Raw genomic sequence first — 23,233 nt, 5'->3', positions numbered from 1 at the left:
GGTTGGGGAGGTGTCTCAGTGGTTAGATGACCTTGGGTTCAGTCCCTAAAATTTAAAAAAAAAAAAAATATATATATGGGAAAAGCAAATACGTGCTAGAGTAATATATGTGTTCCCCATTAATTCATTAAATCTTAGGTCTTATGGAGGATCTAATAGGTATCATGATTTTTATTTATTTATTTTTAATTTTTGGTACCAGGGATTGAACCTAGAGGTGCTTAACCACTGAGACACATCCCCATCCCTTTTTATATTTTATTTTGGGACAGGGTCTCACTAAGTTACTTAGGGCCTTGCTAAAGTTGTTGAGGCTGGCCTTGAACTGGTGATCCTTGTGCCTTAGTCTCCTGAGTCACTGGGGTCTACAGGTGTACACCACTATGCCTGGCTAGTATCATGATTTTTAAAACAGTGATGAGATTATACATTTCAAGAGATCTGTAACATCTGTAATATGATGTAAAATTCTGTGATTTCTATTGATGACAGTCACCAATACTAGTAGTAGTAACGTTAGTTTTTCTTTTATGATGGTGGACCTTGCACATGCTAGGCAAGGGCTCTATCACTGAGCTACACCACCAGCCCATTAGTTACATTCTTAATTTAGAAAACATTAAATTTTAGTTATTGGAGAGGGGAAAGAATAGAGACATAAATTTGTTGCAACCCGAATTATTGGGCTCTTCCAAATTCTGTACCCAGACTCAACTGGAGGTCTGTGGCGCTCAAATTAAAAACTCACGTTAATAGGAGGTTCTTTCCTGTCCTTCCCTTCTTCTTAAACAGCTTTCCTTTGGAAGATACAAGCTTGAGTTTTATTCTGGGTAATTGTGTGACTTCAAGGCAATTGATTTGCCTTTCTGGGCCATAGTTTTCTCTGGCTGAACGTGGGAAAGGCAAGAATTGGGAGAGACCTTAATTATGCCACAGGCAATAAATTTGTCTTCTCACTGAATCCTCACAACATTGTGGAAAAAAAGCAAATATCTTCCCATTTCACAGATGGTTAAACTGAAGCTACTAGCGAGTTGTCACTTGACCAATATCTCTGGAAGTAGTAAAGGCTGGTGGGAGATGTCCATATTCCCATAACCACTTCAACCTCCAGGAATGGAAGTAGGAATTCTGCTTGCCTAGAGAGACATCTGGCTCAGAAATCCTTGCAGGTGGGTGTGGAGCTTTGGGAAACTGGGGTTACAGTCGTGTCGCTTTGCGGAGCAATGGAAGTGCTAGGTGGGTTCAGTGACTCACGCCTAGCCTGGCTTGGGGCTTCGCGCCTGCGTGTTCCCAGCTACACCCCCCCACCGCCCGCCCCCGGGCTCCACCAAGTCCTGCGGAATAAACCAGCAAAGGGCCATGACAAGCACTCTCTTCCCGGCCAATCCTCTTAACGGATGGGTTTGGCTGGTAAACCAATCAAAGACCCCCGAAGGGGCGGAGTTTTCTTCGGTTTGGATCCCTGCCTGGGGGGTAAAAATAAAGTGTTTCCATTTTCAGCCAATCCCAGGGAAGGCAGAAGGCACTCTTCCAATGGGAGCCGAGGAGCCGTCGGTAGCGGTGGAGGCCTGTGACCCCGCTCGTTCCGGAGCTGGCGGGAGGGAAGCGTCCAGTATATTTACGAGATCGTGCTGAGGGCCCGATATCCTTTCGCGCGCGGCAGCAGCGGCGCGGACGACTAGAGGTGTCTGGTGAGAAGCCGTAAGGACGGGGTGGTGGCGGGAGTGGGGGAGTGGAGTGGAGAAGAGGACGACCCAGAGCGCGTGAGGGGTGGGGCCTGGGGGAGCTTCTACCTGGGCGGCCTCTCAACCCTAGGTCGGCTGGTGGTGGAGGATCGTGAGGGTAGCTAGGGGAGGGCGAGTGCTCCTGCGGTCCCCAGATGGCACCCAAGTGAGTACCCTGAGGAGCTCACCGCTGTGCCCACACTCCGCTGATCCCAGTCCCTTGGGAAATGATTCCGTGCGGGTCTGCCGCTCACGTGATTGCGTACCTCTGTCTCCATATCTATCCCCACCCCACTGTTTCTGTCTCGCTCTCTGAGACATACTAGACAGCCCAGATCTAAGAGGCAGAATCCTGACCCGACCAGTTAAAACTACCTTTGAGACCTTGGGCTACTTTACCTATGTGGGCCTCAGTTTCATCATCTGTCAAATGGGGGTCTAATAATCTCTACATGAGACAATAATGCATGTGCATCACTTTGCCCAGCACCAGGCCCCTAGAAAATTTCAATAAGTAATGACTGTAGTAATTGAAAAGAATATTTTCTCTCTTGGTCTCTGTCTCTGTTTTCTCCCTGTCTCTGACCCTTGCCCACTGGGTCTTTTTTCTGAATGCTTCTGTCTTTCTGTTATTTTTCCTCTTTCAGCCTGTCTCTCCCCAACCCAAAAGAGGTTAGAAGTGCCCTGTTGATAGCAATGAGCTTGTCCTGAGGGTAGGGTAAAAAATGGAGCCTGGCCTTAAGATGCTGTGGTCTGTGAAGGAGAGAACGCTCTTTGTTTCCTGGCCTATTCTGTTAAACAGGTAGAAAGATCAATTTAGATTAAAAAGTCACTTTTTGCCCCAGAGGTGGTGGCACACACCTGTAATCCCAGAGATTTGGGGGGCCTGGGGTAGGAGGATCACAAGTTCAAAGCCAGCCTCAGCAATTTAAGGAGGCTGTAAGCAACTTAGCAAGACCCTGTCTTAAAATAAAAAATAATAATTTAAAAAGGGACAGGGCATGTAGCTCAGTGGTAAAGTGCCCCTGGGTTCAATCCCCAGTACCAAAAACAAAAAAAAAGCCCTTCATCCTATATAACATTAGTCACCACAAGAAGCCCAGAGATCTCCTGGTTACATCTCCCTGCAGCCCTGGGCATCCTTTTTTCTGTCCATATCCTGAAATCCTTCTACCAGACCTTCTGAAACTCACCTTCAGGCATCAGCAACCCCTTCCCCCATTCTCATCCTGGCTTTTGAATACCCCCTTCATTTTCTTGCCATACCTTGGTCTTTCTGACACCTACTGGACCCCACACTCTATAATGTATAATTTGAAATGCCTCCTTCACTATTCTTAAGTGAAGTACATAGAAAGTAGAGTCTGTCTCCACACACAATTCCCTCCCAACCAATACAGTGCCCTAATTGTAATATATGGCAGAAATAAAGAAAGAATAGTTTACAAGGAAACAATGTGCATTTTAGTACATAAAGGCTAGGTTAGGACTCTTCTAGAAGACATACTGAAATAGTCTTGCACATGATATTTGCACCTGTGAACGTGGCAGCTACATGTGTATTGATTGGTGAAACCACAGGTAGGAGGATGCGGTTTTCCTAAATGGTGAACAATTCTTTAGAAACTTCTAAACAAAACAATATTCCCTCAATTATACAGTCATTGAATTTCTGGAAAAGTCATTATATACTAAAATCCCTGATCTATTCCCCCTCACCTCTCTGGCCTTATTGTGCTACCACTTCCCCAAGTCCTTTCTCTGTTCCACTCATTCCACTATCTTTTAAAGAAAGATAATTGAACACAACAGGCATGTTTCTACCTTCCAGGTTTTGTACTAGGCCTTTCCATGTACCTAGAACGCTCTTCCCCAGGTATCCACAAGGCTCATGCCCTTACATCCTTCAGACCTCTACTCAGTTGTCACTTTCTCAGTGAGAGTTACCTTGATTGTCTTATCTAAATTTGAAGCTCCCTCCTAACACTAACACTACTCCATTTTTTCCATAGTACTCTTTATCTTCTTAGACAATAGTCATGTGTCACTTAACAGTGGTGATACTTTCCAAGAAGTGTCATTAGGCAACTTTGTTTTTGTGCAAACATAAGAGAGTGTACTTATGCAAACTAACGTGGCTATGATGTCACTAGGTGATATAATCTTATGGGACACTGTCATATATATGGTCCTTTGTTGACTGTCATTATGCGGCACCTGACTATATATGATTTACCTTTATTCTATTTGTTGTTTATTGTCTGACTCTCCACTCATTTGCAAGCAATAAGAAGATAGCAGTTTTTGTCCTTTTTTTGTTCCCTCCTGTATCTGTATAACCTAAAACAATGCTTGGCACATAGTAGGCTCTCTCAATAAATGTTTGTTGAACAAACAAATGAGTGAATGAACAGATTTTTCATCAATATGATGGTCTGGTGGAACATTTTAAAGTTGTATGACATACAGTACACTTCTTTATTGTGTGTAGTTAACTTGTGTACTGTAGGATGCTGAGTATCTCTGGTCCGTGCCCACTAAATGTCACTAATGATCTCTAACTTTCGTGACAATCAGAAGTGCCCCCAAACACTCCTTGACTGTCCACACTGAGAACCACTGTTTGAACAGAGATTTGACTTCCCCCTGAATACTCTGTTCCCCCAGTAGCTCTCTCATACCCCTCTTACCAGGAGGGTGGGAGGTGAGGGTAGGTGTCTTTGCTGCTTATTTGTGTGTGTGTGTGTGCGTGTGTGTGTGTGTGTGTGTGTGTGTGTGTGTGTGAATTATTGGGGATTTAACCCAGGGGTGTTTTACCACTGAACTCTAACTCCAGTACTTTTTATTTTTTGAGAATGAGTCTTGATAAGTTGCTGAGGCTGACCTTGAACTTGCAGTCCTCCTGCCTTAGCCTCCTGAGTTGGTTGTCCTTGATTCTAATTGTCCTTTCCAGACTTTTTCTCTCCCTCTTCCTTAACCCATTTTTGTTTGTTTTAGAATTTTTTAAACTTTCATATTTTAAAATAATTTCAGAAGAGTTCCCATGTATCCTTCACTTGGGTTCCCTAAAGGTTAAGAAATTATATAACTTTAGTTTATGTCTCAAAATTTAGAAAATTGAGCTGAGAGTGTAGCTCAGTGGTAGAGTGTTGCCTAGCATGAGAGAGGACCTGGGTTCAATCTCCAGTACTGCAACAAAAACAAAAAATCGAGAAAATTAATACTGGTACAGTACTACTAACAAAAGTACAGAACTTATCAGATTTCATCAGTTTTTTCTACTAATATGATTTTTTTTTGTAGGATCCAATTCATGATTAGTCATCATGTCTCCTTATGCTCTTCCAATCTGGACCAGATCTTTAGTCTTTGTCTTTCATGACTTTGATAATTTTCAAGCATTCTGACCAGTGATTTTATAGACTTTAGGTTTTTCTGAAGTTTAATTGTGATTATATTCCAGTTATGGAATTTGGCAAGAATGCCATAGAGGAGGTGTTGGGTCTTCAGTGTGTCATATCCGAAGTCACTTGGTATCCTTTTGTCCTAGTATTAATTTTGTTTCTTTGACTATTTGTTTAAGGTGAAATCTGCCAGTTTTCTCCACTATAGTTACAGTCATGCATCACATAATGAAGTTTTGGTCAATGATGGACCAGGGATATGACAGTGGTCTCATATGATTCAATTGCCTAGTAACATCATAGCTTAGATTGTGTAAGTACATTCTGTGATGTTCACACAACCATAAAATTGCCTAGCAACACATTTCTCAGAACATATCTCCATTGTTAAGAACATATAACTGTATTTTTTTTGCAGTGCTGGAAATGGAACCCAGAGCCTTGTATGTGCTAGTCCAGTGACTTACACTCCCAGTCATGTACTCTTTTTTCTCTGTAATTAATAAGTGATCTATATTGAGATTATTTGAGATTATGTAATTATCAATCACCCTGTTTAAATCTCAAATCATCAGACTCTCTCATCCACCACCTCTCTGTTACAGTCATGTGCAGACATGCGTACTTGCCCCCTTCCTCATTCCGAGAAGATGTTTAGCTATGAACTCACTGTCACTCTCTTTAACACTGCTCAAGTTTGAACTCTGGGTGATTTTAATATCCTCATAAATGGTCCTTCTAATGTTCTCATTTCTCATTTCTGTGGCCCACTTTCCTGCAGAGATCCTGCCTATTGACCACACCTCAACCACCCACTCTAGTAGTCTTATCCTTCTTAGCAGTACCTGTGACTGTTTTGCCTCCATAATTTCAGTTTTTAACATCCTTCTATCTAACCAGTACTTCCCATCCTTCTACCTCACTGCCTCTAGTCCCCCAATCCAGCAATCTTTCAACCCCATTGGGACCAAATGTTTTCACTCTTTTGCTTCTACCATGTTCCCATGTACCTGTTTAACAGATTCCATGGCTCATCATTAATTATAATCATTCTCTTGCATACATCCTCATTTCTCTTACCCCCTCTCACTTCATCATACTTACCAGGCAAAACCTCATCCCTGATTAAATCCAACTCTGCCTGTTCCTAAGCATTTTCCTAAGCCATTCACTCTCCTGCTTTCCAAGATAATGATTTCATACCTTCTCTCTCCTCAAATCTCTAACACAGCCTCTCCTATCATGTTCAGGCTTCCTATTTAACTGAAAAATTAAAGACATCAGAAGAAAACTTCTGCCAATTCCCATTACCACATACAAACCCCATATAGCATCTGTACTCACATGTCCTGCCTCCCTCTCTATTATTATGGATAATCTATTTAGGCTGTCATCAAAATCCAGTTCTTTGGGCTAGGGGTATAACTCAGTAGCAGAGCATGTGCTTTGCATGCACAAGGTCCTGGATTCAATCCCCAGTGCACACACACAGCCTTTACACTTTGTGACTAGATCTCACCCTTTCTTGCCTACTTTAGGACATTGCTCTACCAGTTTTTCCCTCTCTACAAATTCAGAGAGTTGTAACCTAATTGGTGGATTAATTCACTGAGATGGATTAACTGGGTGGTAACTACAGGCAGGTAGCATGTGGTTGGATAAAGTAGGTCACTGGGGGCGTGCCTTTGGGTTTATGTTTTGTCCCTGGTGAGTGTCTCCTCTGCTTCCTGGTTGCCATGCTTTGAGCTGCTTTCCTCTGCAAAGCCTTCCCACCATTGATGTCCTGTTTCATCTTTGGCCCAGAGCTATGGGGTTGACTAACCATGGACTGAACCTGTAAAACTGTGAGACAAAATAAACTTTTCCTCATCTTAAAAAATCACTCTCATTAACACATAGTATTTTTTATTGCTTCCTACACCTTTTCTCTCTCTTTTTCTTTTTTAAGAGCTGGGAATCAAACCCAGGGCCTCATCTGTGCTAAACTTGTACTCTTCCATTGAGCTACACCCCAGCCTGCTTCCATCTTTCTATTACAACTTGATTGAAGTATATTTTACATACCATAAAATCTGCCCTTTTGAAGGGTACTGTTCAGTGGTTTGTAGTATATGCATGGAGTTGTACAGTCATTACTGTGATCAGTTTTAGAACATTTTCATCCCTCTCCTCTGCCAAAGAAGCTTTATACTTATTAGCATTCATCCCCCCATTACTTCCCTTCTTACCAGCCCTAGGCCACCACTAATATACTTTCTGTCTCTATAGATTTGCCTGTTATAGACATTTCATATAAATGCAGTCACATAATATATTGGTTTTTATGACTGACTTCTTTTACTTAGCATAATGTTCTTGAGGTTCATCCACGTTGTTGCATATATCATTTCTTTTTATTGCCAAATAGTGCTGTGTTTATTCATTGGTCAGTTGACAGACATTTCAGTTGTTTTCATATTTGGCTATTATAAATAATGTTTCTCTGGATATTCATGTGCAAGTTTTTGTGTAGATTTATGTTTTCTTTTCTCTTAGGTTTGGGTAGAATTGATGTGTCTTATAGCAAATCTGTGTTTAACTTTTTTTTTTTTTTTTCGCAGTGCTGGGGATCGAACTCAGGGCCTTGTGCATGCAAGGCAAGCACTCTACCGACTGAGCTATCTCCCCAGCCCCTGTGTTTAACTTTTTAAGAAACTACTAAATGTGGCTACACATTTTACATTCCCACCAGCAATATATGAGGGTCTCAATTTCTCCACCTCCTTACTAACACTTTTTATTGTCTTTTATTATGCCCATCCTAATGAGTATAAAGTAGAATTGCATTGTTTTGATTTTCATTTCCTTAATGACTAATAATTTTTTGACTATTTTTGTAAAATCTTTGAAGAAACGTGTATTCAAATTCTTAGCTCATTTTTATTTGTATGATTTCTTTTTATGTTTGAGTTGTAAGAGTTCTTTGTATATCTTGTCCTTGTCCCTCATCAAATATATGAATTCCAGTATTTTCTTCCATTCTGTGAGTTATCTTTTTACTTTCTGGATGGTGTCCTTTGATGCACAGATGTTTCTAATTTTGGCGAAGTCCTATTTTTTATTTGTCACTTAGGCTTTTAGTATTATATCTAAGAAATCATTGTCTAACTCAAGGTCACAAAGATTTATTACTGTTTTCTTCTAGGGATTTTATAATTCTAGACTCTGGCATTTATGTCCATGATCCATTTTGAGTTAATTTTTCTTTGTTGTGTGATGTAACAAATGTGTGTTGTGTGATATCTTAATCTGTTTTGTGTTGCTACAACAGAATACCTGAGACTGGGTAATTTATAAAGAAAAGCCTGGGAAGTTCAAGATTGAGGAATTCCATCTGGTGAGGGCCTTCTTGCTGCATCACAACATGGCAGAAGGCATCACATGGTGAGAGAGTGAGGGCATGCATACTGAGGTCTCTTCCTTTTCTTATAAAGCCACTAATCTCATCATGGGGCCCCACCCTCAGGGCCTCATCTAACCCCAGGTATCTCCCAAAGACCTCACTTCCAAATATCATCAACATACAAACTTGAAGATTAAGTTACCAACACATAAACTTTTGGGGAAACACATTCAAACCATAACAGAGTCTACATTCATTCTTGTGATTTGGCTATCTCACTTTCAACACCTTTTATTGAAAAAAGTATTCTTTTCCTCACTGGATTGTCTTTGCAACCTTATCAAAAATCACTTGACCATATATCACAAATGTACAGGAAAATTTCTGGATTCTAAATTCTGTTCTATTGATCTGTATGTCTTTATACCAGACCACACTGTCTTATTTACTATAGCTATATAGTACATTTTGAAATAAAGAAGTGGAACTTCTTCAACTTTGTTTTTCTTTTTCAAGATAGTTTTGAATCTGCTAATGCTCTTACATTTCCATATGAATTTTAGGATTGACTTATCAATTTCTTTTTTTTAAATACTGTAATTTCAACAGGGATTGTGCAGAATCTATGTATCTGGGGAGTGTTGTCATTTAACAATATTGTCTTCTAATATGTAAACATGGCATGTTCTCTGTTTATTTAGAACTTCCTTAATTTCTTTCAGGAGTGTTTTATAGTTTTCATCATATAAGTCATGTACTTCTTTTGTTTTTTATTTTGAAGCAAAGAAGGACACAATATCTTTATTTTATTTCTTTATTTTAATGTAGTGCTAAGGATCAAACCCAGGACCTCACACATGCCACGCGAGCGCTCCACCACTGAGCCACAACTCCAGCCCCATCTTTCGTTAAGTTATTCCTAGGCATTGTTTTCTTTTTGGTGCTATTATAAATGGAATTTTTTTCTTTTTTCACTTTCTGATTGTTTATTGCTAATGTATAGAAATAAAATTGAGTTTTGTTTATTGTTCTATTGTGCTACATTGCTGAAATTGATTATTCGCTCAAATAATTATTTATTTAGTGTATTCCTTAGGTTTTTTTTAGATATATAAAATCATGTCATTCTCACATGTTTGTGGAAACTAAGTAGTTGATCTCATAGAAGAATGGAGTAGAATAGTGGTCCTTGGATACTGGAAAGAGTAATGGGGAGGAGGGCTGGATATTAGTTTACTAAAGGGCACTAAAACACAGAGAGGAGGAATCAGTTATGATTGGCTATAGCACAGTAACAACTATTGGTTAAAACAGTCTATGGTATAATTCAAAATGACTAGAAGAGTATGGGGGCTGGGTGCATGCCTGTAAGACCAGTGACTCTGGAGGCTGAGGCAGGAGGTTCACAAGTTTGAAGGCAGCCTCAGTAACTAAGTGGCCCTAAGCCACTTAGTGAGACCCTGTCTCAAAATAAAAAATAAAAAGGGCTGGGGATGTGGCTCAGGGTTTTAGCACCCCTGGGTTCAATCCCTGATTAAAAAAAAAAAACAACTAGAAGAGTATGAAATCCACACACATGAAAATGATTACATGTAAATGCTTACTACCCTGGTTTGGTTATTATACCTTGTGTACATGCATAGAATTACCATAGTATACCCCATAAAGATGTACAAATATTATGTCTCAATAAAAAAGTATCATCTGTGAACAGAGATGGTATTAATTTTCCCTATCCTATATAGATGCCAGTTTTTTCCTTGCCTAATTGCTGTGATTAGACTTTTTATCACAATTTTAATGAGAAATTATGAGAGCAGACATCCTTGTCTTGTTTCTGATCTTAGGGGGAATACCCTTTATCAGGTTGAGGAAGTTTCCTTCTGTTCCTAGTTTGTTGAGTGTTTTCTCCATGAATGTGTGTTGGATTTTGTCAAATGATTTTTCTGCAGCTTCTTAAAATGATCATGTACTTTATGCTTTATTAATATGGTATGTTACATTAATTTTCAGATGAAAACCCACTTGATCGTGTTATATACAATTTTTATATGTTACTACATTTGGTTTACTAGTACTTTGTTGAGATTTTTACATCTGTTTTCATAAGGGATATTATAAGGGATATTGGTCTATAGTTTTCTTACCATGGTTTTGCCTGGTTTTAGTATCAGAGTCATGTAGGTTGCATAGAACGATCTAAAAATTGTTTCTTCCTCCTTTGTTTTTGGAACGGGTTTGTGAAGGATTCGTGTTCACTTTGTGTATGTATTTTTTTTTTTTTTTGTACTGGGAATTGAACCCAGGGTTGCCTAACCAATGTGTACACTCCAGCCCCTTTTTATTTTTTATTTTAAGACAGGATCTCTCTAAGTTGCTTAGGACCTTGCTAAGTTACTGAGGCTGTTCTCGAACTTGGGATCTTCCTGACTCAGCTTCTGAGTCACTGGTATGATAGGCATGTTCCATGGTGCCCAACTTTGCATATGTCTTATGTTATTTTTGTTCTTCTGTTCCTTAGTTCCTCTTTTTTTGTGTTAAATAGATACTGTCTACTGTAACTTTTTCCCCCCTTTTTAACTGTATTTTTAGCTCAGATTTTAGTGATTACCCTGGGGATTACAATTAACATTATAACTTGTAAAAACCTACTTTAGATTAATAATAACCCAATTTCAAATAGTATATAAAAACCTTGTTTCAGCGTACTTCTTTTCCCTCTTACCTCTGTTGTATTATTGTCCTAACAATTATCCCTTTATATGTTATAAACCAAATCAATATTTTTATTATTATTCCTTTAAGCAGTTGTTATTTATTAATGTTTATGTTTAAATCCCCAGTACTGGGGAGTGAATCTACAGGTACTCTACCATTGAGGTACATCCCAAGCCCTTACAAAATATTTTTTGAGGGTCTCATCAAGTTAGGTAGGCTGGCCTTGAACTTGGAATCCTCCTGCCTCTGCCTCCTGAGTCATGGGGATGGCAAGCATTCACCACTGCACCTGGTTATGCAGTTGTATTTTAAGATAGAAGGGAAAATAAAAGTGTTACAAACAAAAATACTTTCTTTTATAATACTTATGTAGTTCCCTTGAAGTTAACATTTAGTCTTGAACCCAGGGGTGCTTAAACCACTGAGCCACATTCCCAGCTCTTTTATATATTTTATCTAGAGACAGGGTCTTGCTGAGTTACTTCGGGTCTCGCTAAATTGCCAAGGCTGGCTATGCACTCCAATCCTCCTGCCTCAGCCTCCTGAGCTGCTGGGATTATAGGTGTGCTCCACTGCACCCGGCACATTTAGTCAACTTTTTTTTTTTTTTTTTTTTTTTACATTTAGTCAACTTTAATTTCAACCTGAAAGTGTTTCTTTTCATTTCTTTTTTTTTTTTTTGCGATTTGAAATCTTTTAATGGCAATAAAGTTACAATCACCCATCTATATAGACTAACATCTTAACCCCAAGTATTGATCGGCAATGTGTACGTAAGCAGTTTCTCATCACACAATTATTAAAATGTACTTTTCCTGTTAGGAACCAGCAACTTATTTTTATGTTTATTTTTCTTCTGAAGTAAGAACTATTTCTTCTCTGATAACTGGCTCATTTTTATCAAAAACTAAAGTTTGGGGGAGGAAAGTGTAATGGATTAAAAAATTTATTTTTTAAGGAAAGATAAAATTCATTTTCACAAATTTACAAGGTTGCTGGTGCAGAATTTATTCTACTAAGCAATTAGACTGGGAATCAAATGCAAGTTCCCCTTTCTTATCTCAGGAATCAGCATTATTTCAGAAATATGGGGTTTTGTGTATTTTTTAAAATCAAGCGACAGTCTGTTTCCACCGAACGGTTTTGATTTGGAAGTTAGGAGTCAACACGAGCTACGCTGCGCACAAACCCCAAGGCTTCTCCTTTTCATTTGAGCCCATTTTCGCAAAAGGGAGAGAGTTTCTCTCTAAAGAGCCACTAAAGAGAGGCAGGAAGTGAGTGAGACTGGTGTTCTAAAAGCGGGCATCAGGCACACACACGCGCACAGAGGGTCAGAGCAGGTCCACTGGGCGGTAGTACAGGAGGTAGGCTGTGCGCTCAGCAGCTGGCTTCACCACCTGGTACTGGGTGACCACCTTGACCGTCTGGTCGTCGATGCACAGCCAGCCGTTCAGACCAATCTGGAAGACGTCCGTAGTGTAATGGCCACCGGTCGCACTGCTGCCGTGATGATAGACAACTGCAAAGAGCCTATAGGTTCTGTGGCATTTAAAATTCTTATTTTTAACTCCTGGAGAAAGCAGTTCTTTACTGATCTCCAGGTCCACAGGATAGTCAATGTTTTTGATCAGCTTCTGACACCCACCAGTCTTCTCGTAAACAAATCGTTTCAGGTGCAGGACAAGGACAGGAGGGAGTTTTTCCAGAGTCACTCTCCGACTTATCTCAACCTCTTGTTTGGTTTTTGTGGTATAACCTTGGACAGACTCTCTTGCCACCAAGCTTTCCAGTGCATCCTGGACTGTGCGTATCTTGTCAGACTGGATATCCAACTGCAGTGTGAAGAATGGCTGGAGAGTGGCAGATTCTTTTGAACTCTGCTGGTAAACCACAGACCTGATGTGTCCACCAAAAATGCCAGTGGTTGGAGTCTGAACGAAATCCGCCTGGCGGGTGACGGAAGACTTATTCCGGGGGCCCACTTGTTCCCATTCCTCCTCGCTTCCTCCACCTTGCTCCTCCTGCTCCTCGTCGTCTGCCAAGTGGCTTCTGGGCCCATTGGAAACTGTAAGTTTTTCATCATTTGGCGAGAGAAGCTTCTTGAGGCTCAGCATTTCCTCGTGAAGTCCATTCAGAATAAAGCCCAAGTATTCCTCGGCATCTTCCTCTCGACCCTTTTCAGACAGGCTCGACTTGATCACCGTCAGAAGTCTATAAATGTATGTGGGCTCAAAGGCAGCTCCAGGGCGAATGTCCCTTGTGACTTTATCCCCAAGAGCTTGCCGGGGTTTTGGAGGTACTGGCATATTAGTGAACTCATTCATCAGTCGAACAAAGCTGTCTATCATAGGCGTTGACGTACAAGGCCTTTGCACTTTTGAGTACAGAGGAAGAAACTTCATCAGGTGATACATCGGAGGCAAGCGACCAACGCCTGCAGGGTAGCATTAATGTAGCACCAGTTTCCTTTATTGATCAGCCCACGGGGTTGCAGTGACACTGGTTTATGTATCAGGGTTACATTCTCCAGTAACTCTGCGATCTTTATGGCTGCAGGATCCTCTGAAACTGGAACAAGCCCTTCTTTGACTTCAACCTGCTTTTCAGAGACGAGGGGAGATGGAATAGGAGGAGAACACTTGGTTTCCACATAGGCCACAGGTGAGGAGGAAGAGGGCTTAGAATCATGGAAGAGGCTGACCCAAGACTTGGCAGGCTGGCTAACGGGAATGGTGCCAGGTGCAGAGACTGTGCTGTCGGTAGGAGGTGACACGCTCTCAGGCTTCGCTGGGTCCAAGTCTATGCTTTCCACGGTGTGCAACTCCACCCCATTGGCAGTCATGCCCTCACCGGAGGCTTCAAGTATTTGTCCATTTGCAACTCCCAGGTTTTCAGTAGTATCAGTACCAGCGTACGGCTGAGCCACAGCTGTCCTTAGCAGGCTGCCTGCAGGGAGGCAAGGCTGCTCAAAATCAGTCCCATGGCAGCTCTCAGGCTGCCCAGCAGTCCTGGCATCTCCGTCCAGTGCTCCAGAGAAAGGACCGTCAGGCATAGTGTCACTGATGAAGTCCATGGAGTTCTGAGGGCTGCCACAAGTCCTGGGCATAACAGGTGGGAGCACATCACCCAGAAATCCTGCATCCTCAGCACCCACGCAGGTGGGGCCTGCAGAAGTAGTGTGGCCATTGACCAGGGCTGCTGTGGAAACATTCTCCTCACCCCCGTCTTTCAAGTAGCTGTAATACCCAGGTGGCCGTTTCTTCTTTTTACGCTCCTTTTGTCCAAGACCACTGGAGACACCATCGTTTTCCAAAACTTCTGTCTCCATATTAGAACCGCTATGCAAAGTGAGGGCAGAGACCGGGCACTGGCAGTCAACAGAGCTGTAGTTCACCTCTTTATCGATGCCATCGGGGGTCTTTCTGGAAGTTGTACAACCAAGGATAAATTCAGGAGCCTGAGGATTCAATGTGCTTGAAATACTGTAGCTGGGGGTTCTCGGCAAAGTCTCATTGGATTCAATTACTTCATTAACACCAAACTCAATTCTCTGATATTCTTGTCCATCAGGCAGTTCATCTGCAGCCTGTGTACCGCACAGAGCTGTTCCGCTGTATGGAGGGAGCTCAACTGAAGAGCGAGGAGTCACAAAGAACTGATTGAATTCATCAGGGCTAAAATCTCCAAAAATATACCTCCTGTTCTGGCTGGTGTGATGGGGGCTGCGTGCATATGGGAAGCCCACAGCTGATAGGGTCCCTCTGCCTTCTTGGGGGAAGCAGCCTCAGGATGATGCTGCGGGTTGCGGAGGGCCATGGCGGCCCGTTTCAATGGGACTCGGCGCTGCTCTGGCGCCTCACGCCGCGTCCCCCGCCGCCGCCATCTTCTCGCCGCACGTCCACGCTCGCAGCGGCCGCCGCGCCTCTCTCTTTTTTTTTTTTATTGTATTATTTTCTTTTCCCTCCCTCCCTCCCTTCCTTTCTTCCTTCCTTCCTTCCTCCCTCCCTCCCTCCCTCCCTCCCTTCCTTCCTCCCTCCCTCCCTCCCTCCCTCCCTTCCTTCCTTCCTTCCTTCCTTCCTTCCTTCCCTTTCTTCCCTTTCTTTCCTTTTTTTCCTTACCAGGGATTGAACCCAGGGGCACTTTACCACTGAGCCACATCCCCAACCCTTTTTAACATTTTATTTAGAGACACGGGTCTTGCTGAGTTGCTGAGGCTGACTTGAACTCAGGATCCTCCTGCTTCTGCTTCTGGAGCCTCTGAGATTACAGGTGTGTGCCACCATGCCCAGCTCTGAAAGTGTTTCTTGTAGGATAGGTTTACTAGCAACAAATTCAGTTTTTCTTTATCCTAATTTCGCTTTCCTTTTCAAAGGATAGCAATGCTGGCTATAGAATTCATAGTTGACAGTCTTTTTGTTTCATCATTTTGAAGATACCACCACACTATCTTCTGACCTCCATGGTTTCTGATGGGAGGAAACTTAAACTTAATGAGAGTCCCTTGTATGTGTAAGTCATTTTTTCTTACTCCTTTCAAGATTTTCTTTTATCTCTGACTTTTGTCAGTCTCACCATGATATTTCTAGATATAAATCTCTTTGAGTTTTTTCTCTTTCAGCTCCTTAAATGTGTAGACTAATATTTTTCATCAAATTTGGTAACTTTTATCCCTTTTCCTTTCTGTTTTTTTTTTGGGGGGGGACCCCATTATGTATGTGTTATATTTGATGGTGTCCCACAGGTTTGTGAGGGTCTATTTCTTTCCTTTTATCTTTCAGATTCTTTTTTAAAATTTATTTTTATTGTAAACAAATGGGATACATGTTGTTTCTTTGTACATGAAATAAAGGCATACCATTTGTGTAATCATCCATTTACATAGGGTATGGTGTTTGATTCATTCTGTTATTTTTTTCCTTCCCCCCACCCCTCCCACCCCTCTTTTCCCTCCATACAGTCCCTCCTTCCTCCATTCTTGCCCCCCTCCAACCCCCCCATTGTGTGTCATCATCCGCTTATCAGCGAGATCATTCGTCCTTTGTTTTTTTGAGATTGGCTTATCTCACTTAGCATGATATTCTCCAATTTCATCCATTTGCCTGCAAATCTTTCAGATTCTTAAGTGGATAATTTCTATTAACCTATTGTCAAGTTTACCCTTTCTCCTGCCAGCTCAAATCTCTCACTGAGCCCCCTCTAATGAAGTATTCCTCTTGATTATTACACTTTTCAATTTTATTATATTTTAAATTGTCACTTTGTTGATATTCTCCATTCACTGAGACATCGTTCTAATACTTCAATTGTTCAGATATAGTTTTTAGTTCATTGTAAATATTTATAATAGCTAAAGTCTTTTTTTAAAAATATTTTAGTTGTAGGTGGACACAATACCTTTATTTACTTCACTTATTTATTTTTATGGGGTGCTGAGGATCGAACCCAGTGTCTCACAGGTACTAGGCAAGCATAGTACAACTGAGCCACAATCCCAGTCCCAAAGTCTTTGTCTTTTAAGTCCTAAACATGGGCCCTCTCGGGATCATGTATCATTGGCTGCCTTTTTTTCTGTGTGTGTGTCTCATAATTTCTTTTTTGTTAAAAATTGGACATTGTGGACACTCTGTTTTACAGTTCTAGTATCACTCTTTCACCCTCAAGATTGTGGATTTTTTTTTCCGATTCTGGGGATTGAACCATGCAGGCACATTCTATCACTGAGCTATAGCTGAGGCCTTTTAAAATTTTTTAAGAGGGTGTCTCACAAAATTGCCAAGGCTGACCTCAAACTTGTGATCCTCCTGCTTCAGGCTCCCAAGTGACTGGGATTAGAAGCATGCACCACCACACCTGGATACCACCCTTGAAGTTTTGTTGTTATTTAAAACAGCATCTTGCTCACTTGCCCAGACTGGCCTCTAACTTGTGATCCTCTTCCTCAGATTCCTGAGTAGCTGGTATTACTGGTATGTACCACCATTCTCAGCTGTTATACTTTTTTATTATTAAATTTATTTATGTTTAGTTGACCAATAAAAATTATATAGTTTAATCATATACAACGTGATGTTTCAAAATATACATGCACTGTGGAATAGCTAAATTGATTTAATTAATATATACATCACTTCACATACTTTCCTTTTTGTGGTAAGAATCCTTAAAATCTATTCTCTTAATAATTTTCAAACCTGCAGTACATTACTATTAACTAGAGTTAATGCCTTTTCTGCATCTGTGGAAATGATCATGCTGTTTTTGTCCTTCTTTCGGTTAATATGGTGTATCATTTATAGATATATGTGTTGAGATATCCTTGCATCTCTGGGTTAAGTCTTACTTGATCATGGTTAGTGATCCTTTTAATGTACTGTTAAATTTGATTTGCTAATATTTTGTTGAATAGTATTTTTCATTCATGTTCAGCATGATATTGGCCTACAATTGTCTTTTCTTGTAATGTCCTTGTTTGATTTTGGTATCAAGATAATGCTGGCCTCATAAAATGAGTTTGGATATATTACTTCTTCAGTGTTTTGGAAGAGTTTGAAAAGGATTTCTATTAGTTCTTTAAATATTTGGTAGAATTCAATAGTGAAGCTATTGGGTCCTGGGCTTTTCTTTGGGAGACTTTTTTTTTAATGGATCCAGTCTCCTTACTCATTATTGGTTGGTTTAGAATTTCTGTTTATGATTCATCCTTAATAGTTTGTATATAGCTAGGAATTTCTATGTTTCCTCTAGGTTATACAATTTGTTGATGTATAGTTGTTCCTAGTAGTCTCCTATATTTGTTGTGGTTCTATGGCATCAGTTGTAATGTCTTATCTGACATTTCTGATTTTATTTGGGGTCTCTTTCTTTCTTAGTCTAGCTAAAGATTTGTCATTTATCTTTTTTAAAAACCCAACTCTTAATTTTGTTGATCTTTTCTATTTTTTATGCTCAGATATTTAGTATTGCCTTCCTTCTATTAATTTCAGACTTAATTTGCTCTTCTTTTTCTAGTTACTTGAGGTATAATGTTAGGCTATTGGATATCTTCTTTTATGATGTAGGTATCTATTGCTATACACTTCCATCTTAGAATTGCTTTTGCTGCACACCATAAGTTTTGGTATGTTGTATGTCCATTTTCATTTATCTCAAGATACTTTACATTTTCCCTTTTAATTTCTTCTTTGGCCCATTGGTTGTGTTCATGTTACTAATTAGCATCCTTTTCTTTCAACTTGAGGAATTCCCTTTTATATTTCTTGTAAGACAGGTCTGGGTTATGAAATCCCTCAACTTTTGTTTGTCTGGAAAAATCTTTATATCTCTCCTTCATTTTCAAAGGATAACTTTGCCAGGTACAATATTCTTGGTTGACAGTTTTCTTCCTTCAGCATATTAAAATATTGTCCTACTCTTTCCTGGCCTATAACAATTCTGCTGAGGAATTTAATGCTAGCCTTATAACTGTCTTATATATTATTTGCTTCTTTATTTTCTGCTTTCAGTGTCTTCTCTTTCTTCTTGACATGGAACAGTCCAATTATAATATGTCCTTTTGTAGCCATATTTTAATTGAATCTGATTGGAGACCTTTGACCTACCTATACATAGATAGTTATGTTTCTTAACTTGGAAAGTTTTCATGTGTTCTTTTAATAAACTTTCTGTTTCTTTGTCTATCTCTTCTCTTTCATTAACTTCTGTTTAAATATTTGCTCCTTTGATGCTGTTCCATAAGCTCCATAAGCTTCTTCATTCCTCTTCTTTTTTCTTTCTTTCTTTCTTCCTTTTTTTTTTTTTTTTTTTTTTTTTTTTTTGGTACTGAGGAATCTAGCTCAGGGGTGTTTACAACTGAGCTACATCCTCAGCCTTTTTTAAACTTTTATTTTGAAACAGGGTCTCACTGAGTTGCCTGAGGGTCTTGCTAAGTTGCTGAGGCTGGCCTTGGATTTGGCAGTCCTCCTGTCTCAGCCTCCCGAGTTGCTGGGATTACAGATGTGCACCACCATGCCCAGCTTCTTCATTCCTTTTCATTCTTCATTTTTCACCTCTGTGTATATTTTCAAATAACCTGCCTTCAAGTTCGTATGTTCTTTCTTCTGCTTGATCAGTTCTGCTGTTGATGATCTGTTGTATTTTTTTCACTTTATTCGTTGTATTTTTCAGCTCTAGAATTTTTTTTTTTTTTTATGCGGTACTGGGGATCGAACTCAGGGCCTTGTGCTTGCAAGGCAAGCACTCTACCAGCTGAGCTATCTCCCCAGCCCTCAGCTCTAGAATTTTTTATAATTAAAATCTATTAATTTTCTCTTCTTGACATTTTATTATTTTTTGCTATATTGAATTATTTTTCTTTGTTTTCTTGGATTTCACTAAAACAATTTATTTTAAATTTTTTTCAGGCAGTTCATAAATTTTTTATTTAGATTTTGGTATTGGTGCTTTATTTTATTACTTTAGTGGTGGTGTAGTTCCCTGATTATTATTATTTTATGGGATTACTGGCAATTTAACCCAGGAGTAATTTACCTCTGATCTACATCCCTAGCCCCTCTTATTTTTTATTTTGAGACAGGGTCTGGTCTCACTGAGTTGGTTGGGGCCTTTCTAAGTTGCTGAGGCTGGCCTTGAACTTGTGATCCTCCTGTCTCAGCCTCCCAAACTGCATAGATTATAGGCATATACCACTGCATCCAACTCCATGGTTATTTTTGATACTTCTTACTGTGCTTCAGTGCCTGTGCATTTGAAGAGGTAGGGACTTATTCCAGGCTTTGCAAAAGCGACACTACCTGTAGAAGCACTTCACTAGTCAGTGTGGGCTATGGGCAGGCTTGGTGCTGAAGTCTTTGGTCAGGCTATCCTGATGCCTAGGTCTATAGGGTTTGACCCGGAGCCTAAATGTAATGGGGTTGACATGTTGATTGGGTCCGTGGGGGTGAGCCTGGAATCTGGGTCCACAATGGTATTCCTGGAACCTGTATCCCTCGGGCTAACCTAAAATCTGGGGCTGTAGAAGATGACCTGGTACTGGGCTGAGCTGTGAGCCTGAGTCTAGCTAGGCTCTGGGATGGGCTGGTAACTGGGTCCACTGGCTTTTGCATGAAGTCTGAGTCCACATGGGGCTAGACTGGTACTGGGAAGGCCTGGAACCTGAATCTATGGGGCAGGAGACTTGGGTCTTGGTTCTGTGGGAGCTGACCTAAAGCCTCAGTCTGCTGATGTGGTCCTGGAGCTTTGGTCTATTGGAGCTGGCCAGGCACCGATGTCTATTGGGGTGGGCCTTGATCTTGTGTTAGAGCAGGCTTAGACTCTGGGTCCAGTGCAGCCTTAAACCATAGGACCAACCTGGAGCCTGGGTAGGCTTAGTGTTGGGGTAGGTATGGAGCCTTGATCCATGGGGGCCAGTCCTGCATTGGGCTCTACTGAGATGGACCTGAATCCCACATATGCTGGAACAAGCTTGGACTGTGGGTCTGCTGAAATGTGAGACCACAGAACCAGCGTCCACTGGACAGGCCTGGAATCTATGTTTCCAGTTGTAAGCCTGGTACCTAAGGCCAGGAGGGCTGACCTCATGCCAGGGTAGACCTACAGCCTGGGGTTATGTGGGCCAACCTGACTCTGTGCTGGTCTGGAACCTGTGGTGGGTCTTGGTCCTGAGGCCATAGAGGCTAGAGGTTAGCCTGGTCCAGGCTCTGGCCTACAGGTTGGGTTGGCAGAAAGTGGTTTGAATACTAGGGTTATGAGGGTTATGAAGCCTGAGGCCCAAGGCCACTGGGGTAGGCCTGACTGTAGAGCAGACCAATAGCCTGAGTATGTGAGCTGGCCTGGAACTTGGCCATTCTGGAGCCTGCAGCCACTGGGGTTAGCCTGGTGCTTGGGCGGGCCTACAGACTGAGTCCACCAGGTAGTCCTAGAGCGTGGAACTGTGGGGATCTGTCCTGGTATCAGGGTTGGCCTTGCGTATCAGTCTGTAGGTACTGGCCTGGAGTCTGAGACTGTGCATGATTACCCAGCACTGGGTTTTACATGAGTGGGTCCAGTTTTGGTGTCCAGGACAAAGTTCTGTTCTCAGTTCCCTCTTTTTACCCCCTCATGGTTAGATATCTTTCTCTGCACTGTGCTACCTGGGTTTGTGGGAGGGGTGAGTGGGTAATTTAGAACTGTTCTTTTTGCCTTCTTCAATATGTCTTTTCTTATTTCTGTGCTATACCCAGGTGCTGTAATCTCTCACCTGGTTTCCTTAGCTCTAGTGAAGGTATTTTCATGCGTGGATAGTTCAAATTGATGTTTCTACGGGGGGACAAGTGCTGGAAAGTCCTATTCTGCGATCTTGCTGACCTCCGGACTCCCAAGGTTTGTTGTTGTTTTGATTTAGCTTTTGTTGCTGTTGTGGTTGTGATTATTTTTCTTGGTGCCATTTATCTGTTTATTGACATTCCTGGATTAATTCTGTAGTGTATTCCCTACTTTATTTTCAGTGGCCCTGAGTCTTCTGCTAGCTTTTATTTTTAAAGTTCTTGTTTTTATTTTTAAGCCTATATTCCTAAGAGTCACACCAGGGTAAATATATTTGGTGGTCAGCTAATGGTTGGTGTCTTCTACCCTTTACCATGAAGATGTGTATGAGAAAACATACTTTTAGATTTCAGCCATTTACATGGCCATCTGAGCTTTCACTTTCTGCTTGCACAGGGCTTTACAGTCAACCAGAAGGAGGTGACTTGGGTCCTCTCCTCTCCCAATTTTTTCCCAGGTATAACACATAGCCTTTGAGTATGTGCATAGCCCTTTAGATCCTTAGGAGTACAGCACATCAGAGCTTTTCAAAGTTCCCTTTGGTTGTCTCATTCTCCAGAATTTCCTTTTAAATTTACAAAGTGGTTTGGTCTCTCTGTTGTGTGGAATTTGGTTACCTTTTGGCTTCTGCACCATTGAGTTGGGGAAGAGCGGGGAAGGGTAGAGGGAGTGTAGAAAGGGACTCGACACAAGTCACAAAGCTTCAAGTTCCAAGATTCAGTAGTTTCTCTTGGATATATGATTTTTGTTTCATTCTGTGATTTTAGTTAATTGCCAGAGTTCTGAAATGATTGATTCTGGTTGATTTGCCCATATTGTCATTGTTTTAAAGGGAAAGTGAGTTCACCAAAGTCCTTGTTCTGCCATTCCACAGATCTCCTATTGTTCTTATCTTAAAAGAACTTTTTTTTTTGGGGGTGCTGGGGATCGAACCCAGGGCCTTGTGCTTGCAAGGCAAGCACTCTACCGACTGAGCTATCTCCCCAGCCCCTTAAAAGAACTTTTTAAAACCCACTCCATCTCATATCCCCTTGAAATTATGACTTTATTTCTCAATTTCCCCCAATAGTAAAACTCTTCAAGAGAGTTTTCCCTCACTTTCTTTTACTCCTTTCCCATTCTGTTTGTTCATATAAAATATATTAGATATGCTGGGCATGGTGGCACATGTCTGTAATCCTAGCCACTTAGGAGGCTCAGGCAGGAGGATTGCATGTAGGAGGCCAGCCTGGACAACTTAACAAGACCCTGTTTCAAAATAAAAAATAAAAAAGTGTTAAAGATGTAGCTCAGTGATAGAGTGCCCTGGGGTTCAATCTCCAATACTACAAACAAATGAACAAAATGTAGATATATGATAAAAGAATATATAATAAAAGAATATATATTAAGACTATAAGTTATAGTAATATTATGAAAACTCAAGGACTCACCACCCCACCCAAGAACAGTGTTAATGATAGCATCTACCCTTGTGGCATTTTCTATGTCATCCCCCTGTGTGCCCCTCTCCATTAAAATTATTCACTCTCTTAAATATATATATTTATACTGAAAAATAAACCCAGGGAGTTCAACCACTGAGATACATCCCCAGCCCCTTTTTTATTTTATTTTGAAGCAGGGTCTTGCTGAGTTGCTGAGGGCCTTGCTAAGTTACTGGCCTCCAACTTGCAGTCCTCCTGCCTCAGCCTCCCAAGTCA

At 41.0% G+C, this 23,233-nt stretch overlaps 1 protein-coding gene and 1 pseudogene across 18 annotated transcripts in view; one reads left to right on the top strand and one right to left on the bottom strand.

Moving 5' to 3' along the window:
* The first annotated feature begins 1,312 nt into the window (after nt 1-1,312).
* KANTR (KANTR integral membrane protein) overlaps nt 1,313-23,233 on the top strand; it is a 65,444-nt gene continuing 43,523 nt past the window's right edge. For 2 of the 17 annotated variants that reach the window (XR_013761093.1, XR_013761094.1), the window contains exons 1-3: nt 1,351-1,694; nt 1,819-1,893; nt 8,442-8,554. The gene's annotated coding sequence lies outside the window, so the exon portion shown is untranslated. Of the gene's footprint in view, nt 1,705-1,818; nt 1,894-8,441; nt 8,555-17,041; nt 17,198-21,448; nt 21,588-23,233 lie in introns of all 17 variants that reach the window. The other 15 variants (XM_079123785.1, XR_013761095.1, XR_013761096.1 and 12 more) reach the window with 15 other exon arrangements.
* Nucleotides 11,919-15,115, bottom strand: LOC306650971 (ubiquitin carboxyl-terminal hydrolase 10-like; annotated as a pseudogene). Its single transcript, XR_013766785.1, has 2 exons — nt 15,028-15,115; nt 11,919-14,926 (listed from the first exon to the last, which is right to left on the bottom strand). The product of XR_013766785.1 is annotated as a ubiquitin carboxyl-terminal hydrolase 10-like (transcript).

The sequence above is a fragment of the Sciurus vulgaris genome (assembly GCF_902686455.1).
Source record: "Sciurus vulgaris genome assembly, chromosome: X".
In the NCBI taxonomy this organism is placed as follows: Eukaryota; Metazoa; Chordata; class Mammalia; order Rodentia; family Sciuridae; genus Sciurus; species Sciurus vulgaris.
Note: the sequence above shows the minus strand (reverse complement) of the source record. Positions and strands in the feature narration are given on the sequence as shown.